The 13,729-nt window shown below is 41.1% G+C and overlaps 1 protein-coding gene across 4 annotated transcripts in view; it reads left to right on the forward strand.

The window, feature by feature from the left end:
- The first annotated feature begins 552 nt into the window (after positions 1-552).
- The window catches only part of PLCG2 (phospholipase C gamma 2), an 80,708-nt gene continuing 67,531 nt past the window's right edge, over positions 553-13,729 (forward strand). The window contains exons 1-3 of one of the 4 annotated variants that reach the window (XM_042797502.1): positions 553-1,766; positions 3,086-3,138; positions 3,249-3,340. The gene's annotated coding sequence lies outside the window, so the exon portion shown is untranslated. Of the gene's footprint in view, positions 1,767-2,948; positions 2,977-3,085; positions 3,139-3,248; positions 3,341-10,866; positions 11,035-11,093; positions 11,149-13,729 lie in introns of those variants that run through there. The other 3 variants (XM_042797501.1, XM_032990644.2, XM_032990645.2) reach the window with 3 other exon arrangements.

The raw sequence follows: 13,729 nt of genomic DNA on the forward strand, positions 1-13,729 counted from the left end.
TGTGCGTGTAATTTCTTAAAAAAACATTTCCTGTAAAATCAATTAGGATTGTCACCCTGACTGGGCTTTCTTCTCCTTCTACACTTGCCCAGCACTTCTGTACAAGAAATACAGCCATTTTTTCCTCGTCTTCTCAACTAAAACATATCCAGAAAGATTCCTCTTCTCCACTTTGAGGGAAGACTAATTAGAAAATGTCTTCATTATGCAGGTAGAACCAGCCTATCCCCCAAACATTCATCTTTGCTTTGAACAATAAAAATGAAAAAAAGGTAGAGTTAAACTGAGGAGCAATTGCAGCTTGTTTTATCTTCAGCTGATCCAAATTTTTCTGCAGAGCCTGATTTTTGATAGAATGATTAAACACCATTTTTTAACAGGCCTGGGAATGCAGCAAATTAGTTCTCAGCACACACATAAATAAAGCCATGATGTTTGAAGGTCTAAAAAAAATTATAAATGGTATGTCAGCAAGAAATAGCATTTCCAAGGCAGCTCTACTCAATTTTTCTGCTTGAATATTTCAACAGAAATTATTAGTGTGGCTTTTTTTTTTTTTTTTTTTTAAATCCTCATGGAGGTTTTCACAAAACTTGGTGATTCTTTTTCTGTTTGCAAAATGCTGGGTTTTTTTTTTTAGTGTATCATTGACAAATTGCTTACACTGTTTTCTTTTGTATTATAAGGTATTCGTAGGTGTCTTGGCACAATAGATTTTTTTTCCTTTTTGTCATCACAAGAATCAGTCATTTTTGGCTGGGTGGATTCTTCATTAACAAATTTCAAAACACACAATGCTTTGGTTAATTACAGAGCCACTTTTTTCAGCTTCCTCATCAGAAGATAGATGTAACTAACTGTGTAACATGCAGATCAAATTCCAGGTATTTCAGCCAACTATGCTGTTCAAGGACTATTATGAATTTCTGAGTGGTTTTGTCGCATTAATTTTTCATTAACATTTACAGCAGTAAAGATGATCAGCTAGTTTACTGCTAAGAAGTAATGATCACAAAAAGCCAAATTAAAAGCCATTTTGTAATTAAAGAGGCATACTTCCAGCTGATTCTCTCTTTTCCATTACTTGCAATATTCGCAATGTTTTGGATTCGTGTTTTCAGATGCCTTAGCCCTCTTCTTTCTTATCTACATGGGCAAAGTCAGGGTAGAGATGGCAATGGCAAGAGGCAGACAAGGACAGCGGAAGCAAGGACTGCCTTTTTTCATTGTAAGTGCTGGATAAAGATGTACGTGAAACTTCAGTTTCAAACCAATTATGCCTCAGCCCTTCACCTGTCAGAATAGAGTTAATAATCTGTTGTTTTCCTGTCCTGTCTTCTGCTATTATCTGTGCTACGATCTAAAGGAGCACTGTTTTTGCTATAATAATGGCATTTCTATAGTAATTGCAGCCATAGATGCAAAGTATTCCACTTGAAGTAGTATTATTCTGCTTGAAATGTGACATCCATTGATAACTTAGCTAACTATAAGTGAACTCAAACTTTGCATTTTTTAGCTAAAAAAAAGTTTTCTTGTATGCTCTTGTTCTCTGAGAGAAACATGAAACAAAAATATCTGTCTTTTAAGTACCCAGCCCCACACTTCCTGACTGACCCAGTATGAACCACTGCTGCTCTGCACACATTATTTCCTCTCTTTGAAAAAAAAAAATTGAAAATTTAGCCACAGTCTGGCAATACCTCGCTTTCCCACTGACCTTATCTCTCATCTTCTGGGGGCAGCAAGCTGCTCTTCACAGGAAGGTAGGCTAAAGACAGAGCAGAGCGTATGCATGACACATGATGAGAAGGGTTTGAGACATCCACTTTTCCAGCCCTGGTCTTTTCTGATTCTGATGACTGGTCTCCTCCCTTACATCAAAGTACCTTGCTGATGTTCACTGTAGGAGGAGGCTGACAATCTCTTGTTTTTCTGTATTTGGGCTATTTTCTTAGCAAAATATGTAATTTCTGCAACTATATTGCTATTGCGATGCCAAGTGCTAAAGTCTGGCTATTGTTAGACTTCAGAAATCACCAGAAAGCAACTTTAGCTCTTGTCTTTGCTTTGTAACCGAGGCTTTCCTTCCACGGGAGTAGCCAAGGTCTCCTCTTCCCGCTGAAGTCTTCTGTCATCAAGTCAGCAGCTCTGCGTGTTACCTCCATCTGTGCTGCCAGACCAGTGGAAGCTGCTGCCTGTCACATACAGGGAGCAGGTGGTTCTTACTTTTCTTTAGAGGTCCTATAAGGATCCACTTCTCCAGTTATATTTCTGCATGATTTTGGGTTTTTTTTCCTGAGTTTTGTATATTTTCTTTTTGGTCAAATGTTGTAATGTTTTGGTTTGTTTTCATAAAATACTGCAGAAAATTAACTCCGTTTTGCCATAGTTGAACACTATTTTGATATAAATACCTGGATTTTGTTTTAATCTGTTAAAAATTATATTTAATTATAAAGAAATTTCTCTATAGACCTATTTATAAATTATGATTATTATTTGAGTATAAATCAATAGAAAACTCATATTCTTCAGCTTCAACATTTTAATTATTTTAAAAATAAAGGTCAAAATTGGTGCAAATTATCAGTTGTTCATAAAGGGAACCTTCTTTTCATCTATTTCCCTCTTTCAATTCTCATGCTTGTTGTTTTTTTTTTCCTTAAGGATTAAAGATACTAGACGTTTTCCTCAATGTCCAGCTGCTGGAATTGGCAGAGTCCATAAGACTCTTAGTTTGTTAAAAATGTAAAATATAAACTCCCTTGGTTACAGAACTTAAAAACAGGAAGAGAGGGCATCGCAAAGGTTTAGAAACCAGAAAGCAAAGAATTCAGAATTTGCCTAAGACAAACCAGAAGACAGTAACAATTGTTGCATTGATCTCAGGTAGGCACATTACTAATGCATTACTGCTTTATGAATGCGTGATTCAAGTGACACAGCATGGAAAGAGCTCAGCCCATGAAGAAGGTAGAAGAGGAGAGAGTCTTGCTGGTTGGAAGTGACATATTTCAGAATTAGTGTTCCACTTTCTTTCTTATAACTTCCTTTTTTTTTTTTTTTTTTCTTTCCCTGTTAGCAACAGCCATAACAAAATCTGTCCTGGTGAAAGAGAAGAGAGTGTCATCAAAGGTGACAGCATTTTTTTTTTAATTTTAAATTAACTAAAAGACCCAAGCTGCTGAAAACGTGATTAGAGATTTTGTATGCTTAAGGGTTCTTAACAGTGTTCTTTTACCCAGGTGGAATCAGAGCACAGAGGAAGAAACCTCCATTTGACACTTCCTCGCTAATCTCAGCAGTACATAATTCATTATTCTGCACAGGATTAAAGGTAAACTCTGTATTGCTGCCTTTAAGAATCAGCAGGGCAGCTATCCTATGCAGAAATGGGGTTAAATAACTCCTGATGTCTGGCAGAAAGGTTCTGGAGAGTAGACAGTTGGCTTTAAATTACCTGGCAGATCCTTCTGTGTTCTAGTTTTTGTCTTCTCTCCTGTAAAGTATTGTGTAGTTTAGCCCCAGAATAAAAGGAATTTCTTAATCATAAAGGAAATCTAAAAAGCATTTTCTTTGAAAGAGGGGATGGTATCTTAAAATTATTAGTCTGGTCTAAGAAAAAAAAGTGGAGGAACAAATTTGTGTGTGTGTGCGTGAAATTTGTAATATCATTACAAACACACACAAATAAGACTTGGATGTTCAGGTGAAGATAACCAAGCTATTTTTCATTAATTCCAATATGGAGCTCAGGCTAAATAAACATGTTCAAGTTCACATTGCTAGGTTATTTACTCTAGACATTGTCTCCTGTTAAATGAGAGACATGTTAGAAATTTTCCCTTGAAAGAAGGTTGGTTGTTTTTTCATGTTTTTCTCTCTGTTGGTGAACTTCAGATTTAGTGTTTGTTTTTAAAACAGCTTGTACAGTGTGTAAATTCAGATTTTCAGTCAGATGTTACTGACTGAGAAGGTGTTGGTAGCTGGTACTTACAAACACATCGCAAACTTTCTGAATTTTGTAGCACAAATAAAATCTGTTGGGAGATGAGAAAGGCTTCTTATATATGTTTTTTAATATGATAAGTGAAATAATATGACTCTACCTGTATGTGAACAGATGCATTTGAGAAATAGAGCATGTCATGTGGTGGTTGGTATCTGCCTGAATTTCTGAAAAATGGTCCTTTGCCAACAGAGTCTCTTCTGAGACTGCAAAGTTAAATTTGCTCCGCACGGTACTCGGAAGACCACTATTACAGACCACAGGCCTCAGCACATTTGCATAGGTTGCAGTATCACGTCTTCTCCACCCACCAGCCCCAGAGCAGAGCACCCAGCAGACTCTAACGCAGCTACTCTGATTTGTTCTGCAAGCTGGAAGGCATTTTGAGAGACTAGAAAACTTAAACAGCCTATCTCAAATATCAAATTTCTTCAGGATTTTAGTAATTAGTACATATATTATCTTAATTTTCTCCCCCTTCATTTATTTCCTCTTTCAAAATATTAACAAATATGTTAATAAGATTGTGTCCCTATGCCAGGGTCTGTCGTACCTCACCCAACACCAACTCCTACCTCGATATGTTGACGCACAAGATCTCTAACACTGTATGTTAAAAAGATGCTTATCATAAAATGTAGAACAGAAGGTTTTGACCCTTTAATGTGACTCATTCAGTTATGACTGCAGTGCATAAAGATAACAGCAGTTGCAATAATGATTTGCATTCTATACAAATATGCTGATCCTAGAGATACACCAGATGGACGCTCTTCCAAGGCACAGGCATCTGCAATGCATATCCCAGAAGAGTATCTCTCATTCTATCCTTATTCAGAAATTATCACTCAAGTACATCATTAATTTTTCAATCATATTTGGATTTTAGTGAGATTTCGATATGTCTTTTTACATGATTACATGCTTATCTGTATCAGGACCAGTGCACTCTCTACATCCCCAGCTAATTCTAGCACTTTGATTAGCTAAAGGGCTTTTCTAAACTTTTCTGATGTAGCATGTGTAAGATTAAAGCTGATCTTTGCATGAGTGAGCACAGATGCAAGGAACTTCTCCTCCCTTCCTGTGCACTCTGCGGGAAGGCCTTAGATAATAATAAATCCCTGCAATCAGCCATATATAAAGTTGAGAAAGACCTGGGCTATATCTGTTTAATGGTCCCAGAAGAGCTTCCACCAGCAGCAGCAAAGTCAACGTTAAGACTTCAGCAAAATGGGAGGAAAATGAGGAACGACCAGCAAGAGAGCACAGGACAGCCGCGCTCGGTGTGTGTCCTTCCTGTCAGCACAGCACACTGTAAGATCCCACCACGGCTCCCCGTGCGAGTTCAGAGCAGTGGCCAAACGCTCCAGTTCAGCCTTGCTCATCGCTGTGCCCAGCCTGCCTTAAGTTACCCTTCTTTATGCCTCTCCGAGCTTACAGGGATAATGCATGTGAGTGGGAGGCTGAAGCAGATGATAGCAGAGCGCCTTTCTCTCCTCAACTCACCCGTGGTGCTACTCTGTAGTGGGAAACAAATGAAAGGCTGAAAGGTAACGAGGGGGAAGATCTGGACTTTTTCTTGATGAGTTGCAACTCACTTCATTCAAAACTGTTGTCAAATGCTGGTTTTTTTTCAGTGCTTCCAACTTGCAATCACATTGTTTTTGTGGCAGATTTTCATTTTATTAGCCTAAAAAGCACAGGAGAAAAGTTTTCGTGGTTCCCTGCAGAGCCTCCTGCAGTTTTTCTGTTCTGCTGAGGCCTTGGTAACGTTGAACTTCTCACTGTTGATAATACTGGTAACAAACTGTTGGCATTTTATCACTGTGGATAGTGTTGCTGTAGCATTTTACATTTCATCTGAAGTTGAGATTGCAAGCCCTTTAAATATACTAGTGTTCTGTGCAGCCAGCAAAACCAGCTTAAGACACTATGTAAATAGCTAGTTAGTATGTGTATAAAAAAACCCACTTTGACACTTAGCTCAAATATTCTCACATGTATTTTTAGGTTTTTATTGATTATCCCAAATCACACCACAGATTTTCTGCTCAACTGAAAATTTAAAAAAGATAATTCTGACAAATGAAAATTTTTCTTCTGGCACAGCTAGCTTTGCTATGAGGAAATGCCATTCCTAAGTCAGGACGCTAGTATAAAACCTGGAAGCCATGTTCTGCCCAAGGCATGCTACTGCTGTGAGATCTCTGGCAAACCTCTTCACTCCCTGGCCCTGATGCCTTTGAAAATGAGAAGTAATGATTTCCATTCTTTTGGTTTTTTTTTTAATTGTTTTGATATATACAAATGAAAATTGTTACAGAAATTGTAAGGGATATTACTGTATTTTGTGTATGAGGACAGAGGGCAGTAACTCCTCAGAAGTTTTTTTAAATGCAGTGCTTGCAAATAACAAGGGACAGGGTGACTGAACTGGGGAGTAGCTAAACATTTTAGGACTCTGAAAAACATTGCAGCAGGCAACAGGCCAGTCACTTAAAAGTACAACCTCCCTTCCTTCATGTCAGTTTTTCCGCTAGTGACTTAAGTAGTTTACTTTAAATCAATATTTACTTTAATTATTATGATTAAGTGACAATAATTTACCTTGATTAAAATGTAACTCTGATAAGAGTGGAGCCAAGTATACACTAGAACACCTTTTACAAGAAATACACTTTGCAAGGAGCCTGAACTCTGTTATGCTGTGAAGAGGTGCTGAGGGTGTTGGACCTGTCACACGGTATGATCGTGTTTGAAGGTGGGACCACTGTAAAGTTCGTTACTTGAGTTGTGCTGCCATGGCTGGACACTATTCTCAGTGGTCAGCTTCGTGCTACAAAGGCCCTCTGAGACACAAAAGGTGATCATTAAAACCTGATCAAGGCTTCCCAGTGTAGCTGAAGCTGTTGCCATGAGGAACTGGGATGTACAGGACTGCTCTGCCAGTGACAGCCATCACTGCAAGGGATGTCCTTCCCCTCCTCCCTCCAGACTGCAGCAGTTGCTGCCATCTCGCTGGGCAATGGCTGCTGGGCCACCACAAGCAACCTCAAGTCTAGGACTAGCCTTGATTACTACATCCTGTACATAAGCAATTTAATTTTCTTTGGCAAGGGAAAAGCTGTGACAAAATACATGAGTTTTTGAATAAAAGTTATTAAAAAGCAACATGTTCTTTGCTTTCAGTGGCCCCTAGAATCCCAGTAGCCAAACAGTTAATGTGGATGTGTGTGCGAGTGCCCTCTCATAAATCCATCCAGGAAGCAGTAAATGGTTCTGCAGAGGTAATACCACCACAGTTACAGGCACTGTCTTCAGCTAGTCCTGAAAGACCACAGACTTCTCCCTCACAAATTGGCACTTGCTTTCTTAGAGGAAACTGGATTGACTTCTAATCCTGACATGGTGGTATGCAACTTCTCTTGATGATGAGTGTAAAATCTGCTTCAGAGTCCCATAGATGAAAAGTTCATAAAAGAAAACTTGAAAATGAAGTTTTCTCTATAAAACTCCTGCTTAAGGGTTTTGCAGCTCTAACCAGAAAATCTAGCTCAGCTAATATACATCCTGCTAAGCAGTATAAATACTATGATGGTGTATATATACTTAGACTATATAATCCGTCAGTGACAGTCTCTAAAATACTTGTTTTTTTGCTTAATGACTCTTTAACATTTCTCACAATTGATGGGATAAACCTATTCAACTTCTATATTCTACAGAGAAGCTGTATTTCCTTTGTAGCTCCTGTGAGGAAGTGGCACCCACCGTTATTTGTGACCATTATTTATTATATCCATGAGGCCACCTAGACAGTCCTCCTGTGATTCTCTTTCATGCCTTGCTTTATTCTTCAGGGGAAGTAATCAACATTTCATTACCAAATATGACAATAAGGCAGGGTTGAAGTTTCCAATGCTGTAATTAAGAAAGTGTCAGTGCCAACACTATAAATTCCCTTTTTGAAGGATTTATGACTGAAATGTAAAAATGTACTCCCAGCTGAAAAACTCTTTTCAGATATTGTAGTATGAATCATGATTATATTTTTTAAAAATTCAAGGAGCCTTTTAAATTATAAGAATAAAGTTATACTGAAAAAGGAAGAAAAAAGAAAGATTATATTCTAGTAGCTAACCTTCTTCTCTTAAAACACACAGGCTTTGCTGAGGCCAGATTCTTAAACTCAGAGAACTAATTCTCCCACACCTCTCCTCAGCACACATATACAGATTCTTTTGCTATAAAAAAGAAGGACTGAACATGTCACCTGATAATTATCTGTGACTCTGAGGTCCATTCGCTTTACAGGAAATTCTGTTGTCTGTCTGGAAGGTTCTACACTTGAGGTCTGAATGTTGGATGGCTGGAGTTGCGGATTCTGACAGTAACTTTCAATCTTCTACTGCGATTGTGAGGGTGTCTGAGTACTCTTACTTCTGGTGTAGTGGATGTGCTGAGAAACAGCTGGTGTTTCTAAAAGGTACTATTTTATTGACGTAAGTATTGGTTACTCCATCTATATGGCTGAGATTTTGTTACATCCAGAAATTTATGGAATTCAATGTTATGATCCCCACTGCAGTTACGATTTTCTTCCATGTACATATTTTCTCTGACTATATAACTCTTCAGCTTTAAGAGAGAGAGTTTTATCAGGTAAGCCTAAGATTATGCAAGAAATGTTGGGAGTTGGTAGGTTTTAGTCTTCCTTCCAGGACACCACTGAGGTACAACCACACTGAAGTACATCTAGGCCAAAGTCTGGTATGCTTTGCAGCAGTGCTTAACTTCTGCAGAAAAGTCTCTGACTATCATAAAGATGGTCAACTCCGTGCCTGTGTGGCTTGCAGGTTGCTGAAGGGTGGTTCCTGTGCTGAAACTGTGCCGTATGACTGGTGAGGAGCCTTTTACTACCTGGCCTAATGAAGCAGAATCAGGAGGGGCTGCTGAGGCTGGTATTTGCTGGAACTTAGATTCACTGTCAACATACCCAGGTGAATCCTGGATCTGACAGCTGGAATTTAGAGAATACTGTTATCTCCTCTTTGTAAAACACCCGGTATCACCTGCATCCTTCTGCTCTCTGTGGTGTATGGTGTGTGCCTTGTGGCTTTGACCATGTGAATGTTTGGGTATTAGCTTTTGCAGCTGGGGAAGTTGGCTGCTTGGAGCTGGTATTCTGTCACCGTTCATATGATTTTAAAGGCAGCTGCAACATGAAACATTGAAGATTTTAATAATGAAGATTTAAAAATAAAGTATAGGAGAGAAACTTTGTTGTGATTGACACATATTCTGCTATTTCTGTTCTTTTACTATCATGTCTTCTGTAAGATGTTCTGTGAATCTGTAACTGTGTCACATGATATAGAGGGAAACTTTTCCCATGTTTAGCATCTGGAAAAACGTGAAGAATCTGTAGCAAGAGAGTTCATGAAATAGTGAACAATAACAAAATTGTAATAGTCATCTTTTCATTTTGCATTTAAAATGATCCACACCTTTCACAGGTATTGGGGTTTAGGCTCTTTTCCTTTTGTGGGGGTATGTTTTGAATGCACTCTTCAGTTCTGTTCCTGGTAAGTCATACTAATTTGAAACCTTCTGATGCTTTTAACTATGATAAAGGCTTGTTATTTTGCTTTTGGGAAGAGTTTTCCAAGTTGCTCCTACAAATTTTTTTTTTATACAATGGACATTTTCTTCTTTTTTTTTTCTGACCTAAGCATCTAAGTAGTATTGCTGTTGGTGTTTGTTACAGAACTTTTTGTTGCTATCCCATTCCAGATACCATTTTCTTTCAGTAGTTTCTGCATGTATGCGGTGAAAGTATTAAAAAATGTTTAACTACTGTTCAACCATTTATAAAGTTGACTGAAGTTACAGAAAACTTTTTTTCCTCTCAGTAGATTAGATTCTAGTCTGTTAAAAGGCACGTCCTTTTCACTCCTTTGTGCCAGTTACCAGTGTTGGAAGGAGAGGAGATGAAGAGCTATCTCTGCCAGACTTAACCTCAGTGTTTGGCAATCAGCACTTGGAAAATGGGTTCTGCTGTTGTAATATGGAGCTGCCCTTACAGTAATGGTCAAGAGCTTCCTCTCCGTGGAGAAATCTGCTCCTTGCAAACACTGTATTATTTCTAGCTTTGGTTTCTAGGCATTTGTTCTGTAGTCTTCTGAACTGGCATGACTTGTTCCCTGTGATGACTTTGATATTCTCTCTGTAGATGTAGGAATTTTCCCCGGATTTATCAGACAGGTTTGGGGCAAGACCCATACCTCAAATTTCACGGCAGTATCTGGGCTCTGACTTGAAAACAGCATGTCATGTCCTATTACTACTCTTCTGAAGCCCAAACTGGGAAATATTTTTAGTATTGCCAATCATAAGCTGAAGTGGTTGTGTTATTACGCACTTTTTAGTAGAACCCATAAAGCCAGTCGATTTTAACTTGAAAACACCGCTCCAGTTACAGTAAAGTTTTAAAGCCTATTTCTCAAGTCACCCTCTCAAGGCACCGTTCGCACACTTAGAGGTCTCAGCTGAACCAGTGACATTTCCCCTTCAGATGAGAACATACCAGTCTCAAACGCCAGGTCAGCAGCCGAACCGCCCGCCCTGGCGAGAAGGGGGGAGGCATCGCGGCTCTCCTTCCCGCCTCAGGGGACGGCTGAGGGGGACGGGGGAGCGCGCCCGCGCCCGGGGCCCTGAGGGCACAGTGGCAGCAGGGAGCTCGCCTCGGACCTGCTCCGAGGAGAGGCGGAGGAAGCGGGGCGAGGAATCCCGGCCAGGCAGAGCCCCCGGGGCGGGCGAGCGGCCGCGGGCTGAGGGGCGACCGCCGCCACCAGCCGCCCGGCCCCGCGCGCCAGGCGGGGGGGGGCCGGGGTCACGTGACCCCCGCGCCTTCCCTGTTGCGGCAGAAGCAGAAGTGGGAGTCCTGGAGCGGCGCGGCGGAGCACGGGGGGCTGAGGCACCGGCACCGCTGCGGGAACCGGCTCCCCGCCGCTGCGCAGGTGAGGGCGTCCCCGGGGGGGGGGGGTGTGTGTCGCGCAGGGTGAGCCGGCGGCGGGACGCTCCGGGCGGCGGGACCGGCCCGGCGGCTCTGCTCGGGCCCCGGCGGGCAGCAGGTGCTGCAGGGCTGGGGCGGGGCGGGGCGGCCGCGTTCGCCGCGGTTCTGACCCGGCAGGGACGGGGGGGCGTGAGGGAGAGTTTTGTGAGGGGAGGCGAGGGCTGTCGGCATGAGGGGGCGGCGGGCTGAGGGAGGGCCGGGGAGTGGAGGGCGCCTGGCTGGTAGGGGACAAGGAAGTGTGGGGGCTCCCTGAGGGGACCCCGCCACCCCGCACCTTGTGGCTGGCCGTTCTCTGCTGCAGGCCAGCCTGCTGAAGAAGAAGGAAGGAAACCTTCGCGGTGTCAGCGTGTGTCTGGTGGCAGCCCCGTGCTCTGCCCGGGGGTGAGGGCCTGCAGCCTGGGGCCGGGGCTTCGGTCCCTGCCGGGCCGCGGCAGGTGGGCAACCAGCTTGCTGCGGTTCCCTTCCACTGCTTTTCGCCAGACCGCAAGACTCCGAGGGCAGCAGCTGCGTCACAAAGCTCAGCGCAAAGAGCCATGTGTTGGTTGTTATTAATTTTTAGCACTGTGGCACTGAACTGGTGTTGCTGGTGGTTATTCATACTGGTGGTGGTGTGCTGAGGAAGTGCCTGCTCAGGCGATGTGATGTCCTAAAATGCGTCCAAAGACAGGGCTTAGGGCAGGGGATGCAACAACTCTTTGGCAGTGCCCATGGGAAAACTTAGAAATTAATGAGTCACAGTTTGGATTGCACTTCTTGGTTGACCTTGTGTGCCTGAAAAGCACCTGCTGTGTCGTATGGGTAAAGTTATACCAGCGTATGGCTTCATCAGTGCTTATGTGAGATGTCCTTTGCTAGCCTCTACATGTATACTTTGCCTTTCTACAGTTTTTCCTCTGTTTCTTAGTGTTATAACAATGGGAGTTAAGAGTTGTAGACTGATCTTCAGATAAGGGCTTGTTTCTGAAACTCCAAAGTATTGAAGTAAAACTAAGTATACAGGTTTTTCAGTAGGTTAAATAGGGGCTTTTTTCCATGTCCATGTTCACTTAAGTTACTTGCAGTGAATCTTTCTGACTTTTTAGTCCAAGTCAGTTAGGCTTTTCAATAAAAAACAGTATCAAAGCTCCTTTTACACAAACAGTAACAAACGGTCCCAATTCTGCATGTGGTATTGGACACCATCAAAGTTTAGCTCCTATAGTGCCTACACTGAAAGGGAAGGAGTCATATGCTGGTGCTTATGATATGTTTCTGTGATTATTACTTCACTTGTTGAATCGTGTAAGTGATGCTGAACTTTCCTACTTTAAGCTTCAGTAAGTCTTTGGTAGAAGTCTTTGGTAATGCTTCTATTGCACATAAAGTTGTCTTGTAGCTCATAGTCCACTGGTTTAGAGGTATCCAGATAGTGTGATGATGAGGGTCATTATGGAGTTCTACTGCGTGAATGGGTAGAAGTATCATTGATTCAAATAGTTGTGCAGTGATGAGTGTAAGAAGGCTATGAAGCACCTGTGGGTGAATGTAAGAAGACTCTTGATATTTAAAAGGTTAGGTCTAATACCAAGGGCTTCCATTAGTTCTTTTGGGAGGTCTGATGTGTTTTACTGTTAGGAAGCTCTCTGCGACATTATTCTTAAACTGGAGCAGACTGGTATGACTTGGGACTTAAGTTAGACTACAAACACCATTTGCTCTGTTTTTGGAAGAAAGAGCTACTTTAAAAGGGGAAGTCCAGTATATTATATTCAGCGGAAACTGTTTTAGAAGCCACCTCTGAGAGGCAGTTCCTTTGTATTAAGGGACTATCTCTCAAAAAACCTGCTGCTTTGCCCTTTATTAAATAGCTATATTTAGAAACTCATTTTCTTGTTGTTGTAAGTCACGTTTCATTTTACGACTACACTTTGTGATGTAAAAGGCAGAGCAGATATATATTTTGTTATAGTCTCTGAAAAAGCTACACTCATTGAAAAATTGAGGTTTTTATTATTGCAGTGAAGTGTTACTAAAATGGTTAAACCTTGTTCTAAATCATGGCATGTTTGTTTTATTACAATTCGTAATGAAAAGAACAAAGTGAGAAGACAGGCTTTCTTTTTTGTCAGGAAACCAGATACTGTACAAATATTTTAATTTAATTTAATTTAATTTATTATTTTCCCCTCCTTTCATTTTGGTTATTACAAGTCATTATAACAGGACAAGATGACTATGACTGTCTTGTTAGACACAAGCCCGTGATAATTTACATGATTATCTGATTAGTTACACAGAGTCAAAAAGGATCAGTTACATTCTGGCTAAAATCTGCCATTGCTTACTACTCTTAAAAGTTGTCCACCCCCTCTCAGTTGTAGGATTGGAGTATCTATATTTTTTCAGTGTTATAAGGAAAGGCTACACCATTTTCTTAATACAATAACAAGCCTATAGATATTAAACACCAAATAACCTGTATAATGTTTTGCAAAACATGGAGTGAGTCACTATTCCTGCTGTAGAGCACTTCAGGTTCACTGTGGGCAATGCAGAAGAGGGCACTCTGCAGGTAAGAGGGGACCACTTGCTTCTCTGCTAGCTTACCAGGAAAAAAAAAAAAAAGTGTTTAAAAAGTGTTTATTGAAGTGGTAGAGTTT

This window comes from Tyto alba, unplaced genomic scaffold, assembly GCF_018691265.1.
Source record: "Tyto alba isolate M040663 unplaced genomic scaffold, T.alba_DEE_v4.0 Super-Scaffold_26, whole genome shotgun sequence".
NCBI lineage: Eukaryota > Metazoa > Chordata > Aves > Strigiformes > Tytonidae > Tyto > Tyto alba.